Source organism: Myotis lucifugus, unplaced genomic scaffold (assembly GCF_000147115.1).
Source record: "Myotis lucifugus unplaced genomic scaffold, Myoluc2.0 scaffold_94, whole genome shotgun sequence".
Classification (NCBI taxonomy): domain Eukaryota; kingdom Metazoa; phylum Chordata; class Mammalia; order Chiroptera; family Vespertilionidae; genus Myotis; species Myotis lucifugus.
The window spans coordinates 781058-786937 of NW_005871142.1; positions in this window are offsets into that span (position 1 = coordinate 781058).

Below are 5880 nucleotides of genomic sequence, written 5' to 3' on the forward strand. Positions count from 1 at the left end.
GACAGGGGCAGATTTTGTGCAAAGTCAGAGAGTTCCCCTACAGCCATAGTCACCTCCGCACACCTGACACCCCACTGCCTCATTCCCCACATTCCCTTCTTGGAATAACATCCTACAGTAAAGTCTCTCTTTACCGAAAGCTGGTTGTTGTTTCTGTTTTGTCTTGACAGTTGAGCATTCCTCCCACAGTAATTGCCCTTCTACCATATTGCAATACAGTCGTCTCTTCCTCCCGCACCCCCCCCCCCGTTGCAATAATTTTTTTCAAAAGAAGTCTCATTTGCCTAAACCCAGGTTCCCAGGTTTGTGTTTTACTTGACAGTTTTTAGGGCCAGGATGCAAATGAGATTGGGCCTTACTATAGACCCCTGCCATCCCCACCCAGGTAAAGGCACCTGGGGAACCTTTCCAACTCTTCTTCTGTGCAGTGATTGGTTCTGGGACCCTGTGGCGAGTTCTACTTTCAAACCAGTGCTCCAGAAATCCTGTCCGCTGAAGCCTGCGCTAAGGAGTCACTTTGATTCCTTCCTGCAGAGGCTTTCTTTGGCTCTTATATGAGGCCTCTTTTCTTTTTTTCTCTTTCTGTTTTCTTCCTTCTTTCCATCCTCTTTCTTTCTTCTTTCTCTCTTCCTTCCTTCCTTCCTTCCTTCCTTCCTTCCTTCCTTCCTTCCTTCCTTCCTTCCTCTCTTTCTTCCTCTTGTCACAGCACCATTTGATAAAGAGAGGATTCTTCCCTTGTCAAAAATCAGTTGACCATAGATGTATTGGTTTATTTCTGGACTCAAAAATTCTATCCCATTTATTTAAATATCGATCCTTATGCCAGTATCATAATGTTTTGATTACTGTAGCTTTGTAGTAGGTTTTGAAATCAGAAAGTGTGAGCCCTCCAACTTTGTTCTTTTTCAAGATTGTTTGGGTCATTCTAATAGAGTAGGCAGTAAGACAGACATGAGCAGAGCAGGAATGATAGGCCAAGTATGGAATGTCACCAAGGTGGAAAGTTGCAGGTGCCTAGCAATGGGCAAAACTGGGAAAATGAGGATTATAGGCTAGGACCTTACTCCCAAGGTGACCTTTCCTCCCCTATATGTGTATAGTCATTCGGTTTGGACCCCTGACCTTCCATATTGCTAGTCTTGCGGCTTAGACACTCTGAGAGGAGGAATAAGGGGGCTGGAGAATGGCCTCATAGGACTCCTATACAATCCCTTGCACAACTGCTCCCTTAAGCATCCAGCCTCCAGGACAATGAGGCTCTGGCTTACATCAAATAATCTTAGGAATAAAGCCTTGAGTCTACTGACCACAGAGAGAGTTTTGGTCAAACTAGAGATAACATTTAGACCTCAGTTGTGTTTCAACGCCAGGCCCAGAAAAGCAGCAAAACCAGATGAAGCAATGCCAGGGCTGACATCAGGGCCAGGACTGACATCAGGACCCGTTGCAATGACTAATGACCCTCTACCCTACTGCCAACCAATCAGTAGAGACCACAACCCTGAAACAACACATGGGGGAAGCTGATGAATATTCTATTGAGGTGCTCCCTGAGAGTTTCCCTAAAATCCCTGCCTTTGGAAAACGGATAAAACCTTAAAATGACATAGAGCACATTCTCATTCTCTCTCTCTCTCTCTCTCTCTCTCTCTCTCTCTCTCTCCTGAGCCTTTCCTCTCTTCTTCTTTCAGGTGTGTTTTCTTTCTCCTAAGCTCCAGGGGCCCTTCCTTTGCCTCTGTACCTTGTTTCCTGAGTTCATGTAGCCCAGCTGGTTCACTTCTACCTCTGTGACTTTCTAAGTAAATTTCTTACTCCAGAGAACTTGGCTCTGAATTCTTTCTTAGCTGAACTCAAGGACTGAGGGCTAACTCTGCTGTTAACAATTCCAGATATCTTACAGTTAGGATCAGCTCTTCCATTTCTGTAGAACAAGGCCTTTGGGATTCAGATAGGGACTGCACTGAATCAATAGATCTATTAAAGGAATATTGACATCTTAACAACGTTAAGTTTTTCAATCCATGAACATGGATGCCTCTTTCCATTTAGTTAGGTCTTCTTTAATTTCTTTCAGCAGTATTTTTTAGTTGTCAGTGTACACATCTTATACCTCCTTGATCCTAAATATTTTATTCTTTTTCATGCTGTTGTAATAGGAATTGCTTTCTTAATTCCTTTTTAGATTTTCCATCATTAGCATATAGAAATGCTACTGATTTTTGTTCTTAAATTCAGAATATTTGTTGAATTTAAAAACATAGAGCTCTAACAGTTGTATGTTTTAAAATAGATTCTGGCCCTGGCCGGTTTGGCTCAGCGGTTAGAGCGTCAACCTTCGGACTAAGGGGTCCTGGGTTGGATTCCAGTCAAGGGCACATGCCCAGGTTGTGGACTCGATCCCCAGTAGGGGGCATGCAAGAGGCAGCCGATCAATGATTCACTCTCATTGATGTTTCTATCTCTCTCTCCCTCTCCCTTCCTCTCTGAAAAAATCAATAAAAATATATTAAAAAATAAATAAATAAAATAAAATAGATTCTGGCCCTGGCTGGTTTGGCTCAGTTGGTTGGGCGTTGTCCTGTACACCAAAAGGTTGGGGCTAGTTCCATTCCTGGTCAGGGCACATGCCTGGGATGTGGGCTGGATCCCCTGTTTGAGGCATGCAGGAGGCAGCAGATCAATGTTCCACTCTGACATCAATGTTTCTCCTTCTCTGTCCCCTTTCCTTCCTCTCTCTCTAAAAATTAATTAAAATATAAAAAAATAGTTTCTGTAGTATTTAGTACATATAAGGTCACGCTGTCAATATAAAAAATGTCCAAACCTGTAGAGAATTTTTATGAGTTTATTTGAGCTTAACTGACAGTTTCTGGGAAGCCAGATCTCAAAAGCTCTGCAGAATGGCAGGTTGCAGCTTCTTTTCTGCATGTAAAATTAAGGAGGGAATTTAAGGAAGATTATAAAAAGGTGTGAGAAAGCAAGGCAGGTCATCTTGTGAAAAAAACAAGCAAGGCTTCCATATCTTTTTCAAGTCTTCCTTTCTTTTGTCCATAACGTTTCCTTTCTCCATTTTGTGGTTCAAGATACATCTCAGGAGTCATTACCTCTCAGAGGCTTCCCATAACATCCCTGCTTGAATGAGAGGTCTCCACCTCATTCTTCCTTAAAACATCATGTTGCAGCTCACTGACCACTTGCTTGTCTCCTTTGTTCCCTCCTTGTCTGTGAGTTCTTTGCGGGCCATAGCTATGTTGTTGTTGTTTTTAAAAAACTCCCTATTCCTGAGCTGGCATAGTACTTAACACCAGTTGGGCTTAGAGTAAATATTTGCTGTTAACAGATGGAATAGGTTATGCCCAGCTGGCGTGACTCGGTGGCTGAGCGTTGACCTATGGACCAGGGGGTTACAGTTTGATTCCTAGTCAGTGCACATGCCTGGGTTGCGGGCTTGATCCCCAATGTGGGGAGTGCAGGAGGCAGCTGATTAATGATTCTCTGTCATCATTGATGTTTCTATCTCTCTCTCCCTCTCCCTTCCTCTCTGAAATCAATAATAAAATATATATTTTAAAAAATGGTATAGCTTATAGTAACTCAACTCCGAACCTGGCTTTCCCCAGCTAGGACTACAAAAACAAACAAACACAGAAACAAAACAAAGAGGAAAACACCCAAAGCCTTTGTATGTTAATTTGCAAACCACATACTTCTTCAGGATGCTTTTCATTATTTAAAATCATTTATAGAAATAAAGTCAGAGAACATATTTCTCAAAGAGTAACTTCAGAATGATCTCTCTTTCTTGGTGACTGCAGAAGATGGGCACCTGAACTCTTCCAAATACCAAAATTGCTTTCACAAAAATAAAGAATTAAAAAAATAGCCCTGGCCAGTGTTGCTCAATTGGTTGGAGGGTTATCCTATATACCAAAAGGTTGTAGGTTCTATTCCTGGTCAGGGCACATATGCATGTTGGGGATTCCATCCCTGGTTGGGGTGCATACGGGAAGCAACTCATCAATGTTGCTCTCTCACATCAATGTCTCTCTCTTTCTCCCTCTCCCTTTCTTTCTCTCTGAAATCAATAAAAACATATTCTCAGGCAAGGAATACAAAAACAAAACAAAAAGAATTAAAAAATAGGGCAGGCTTTGGGAGACGACAACAGTGCAGTCAGAGAAAAACCTGCTTCAGTGAGCGCTGGCAGAGAAAGTTGTTGGCTAAGGAGTTTTGAGAGTGGGTAAGGAAGAAGCTCATCATAGCCCATTATGAAGAACTCAGGGCCAGGAAAAGGCAGCCATGACCGCTTCACCCTCATGCTCACAAGCACAAGTAGGAATACTGGCTGATCTTGGTAGGACTCAGTGGGTATCCAGGGTAAAGTGTTGAGTCTCGTGAAGATCCAATGTAGGACTGGGTGGCAAATTGGTGTTGTGACTGAGCAGGGGCCACACTGACAGAAGTGAGGAGGCTGGACCCATTACTGACAGGGACCTGGTGCCCTGGTGCTAGGGTGGGTGGTACCGGCTGCAGCATGTCTTGAGGAGCCTTCGGGACACTTCTCTAATACTTAAAGCCAGCCTCTTTTACAGGAAATTATACTGTTGTTGTTTTTTTTTTCTGCTCAATGATCATAGCGAATTGATACAGAAAAGCCCAGGTCTGGTGCCATTACAAGATCTCCACACCCAGGAGAGGCCAGATTTTAAATTGTGGGTGGAGTCTAGAGGCGGGTGTGGTATGCGAATCAGTGTAAGAGGGATGTGTCTGCTTTCCTGGAACTCGCACTGCTCCCCAAATAGAAAAACTGTCCATTCCCAGGGTCACTGGGAGGTTGGATGGCTAGAATGCTCCAGTGTTTGAAGCAGCTTGGCGATCTTTACAGGACTTTTCATGAGTCTTCAATTTTTCTTAGTGTAGCAAACAGTATTCCCAATAAATAGTAGACTCTCTATCGCTCATGTGCTGAGAATTTTTTGAAATTAACATAACCACTACTTTACAGCAGAGCTTTCTTTTTCATAGCAATCGCGTGCTTTAATCTTTTCCTTTGAAAGTTAAATCACAACTTAAAAAAAAAATTTTGTGTTCAGCTTTGTGTCTTCTTCATTCTCGCGCGGGCGGGGGCGGCAGCGATGAAGGAGGCGCTTCGTGGGAAGAGTTGGTTCTTTGTGGCTCCGCCTTCCCGCTGGCCAGGGGTATAGAAAAAGACCCTGCCTTGCTTTGTGTAAAGAGCAGGGTTCTCGTGTTTGCTCTTTTTAAAGCCTAACTGGGTGCCGGATACCGAGCAGATCTATTTGATCACACCTGTCACTCATTTTTACAGCCATGAAAAGTGCTACCCAAGTTCGGAGTCTCGCCTCCGGTATCTCTGAGATTCCAATTCAGGTCACCGCGACCTCGTCACCGGACACCCGCTCCATCCCCCGCCCTGGCTCCGAGCTCAGACCAAGGCACCTTGGGGTGATGGCGGGGTCGCTGGGGTACCCGGGCCTGGCAGGGAGGGAGGGCTCCACCCGCGCGCCTTCGGGGGTTTCCCATCCCCCTTCTCAGAGGGCTGGCTAGACCCGCGAACCATAGAGTCGACGCAGCCCAGAGCGCCCCTCCCCTGGCCGCCGAGTGACGTCACGCCGCTGGGCGGGGCCTGCCGGAGGGGCGGGGGCACCGGAGAGCAGCCGGCGAGGGAAGGGCTGCCCGGCCCTGCAGCGCCCCGCAGCGGTCGCGGCCGGAAGCGGTCTCGTCGGCCCTGCGGCGCCGGAGCCCTGACGCACGGAGCTCAAGAGCGAGAACGGGAGAGAAAGGGGCAGACATGGCGGCTCCGCTCGGCTCTGCTGAGAGGGCGAAGCGGTGGAGGCTGAGCCGATTGGCTGGATCGCTGCT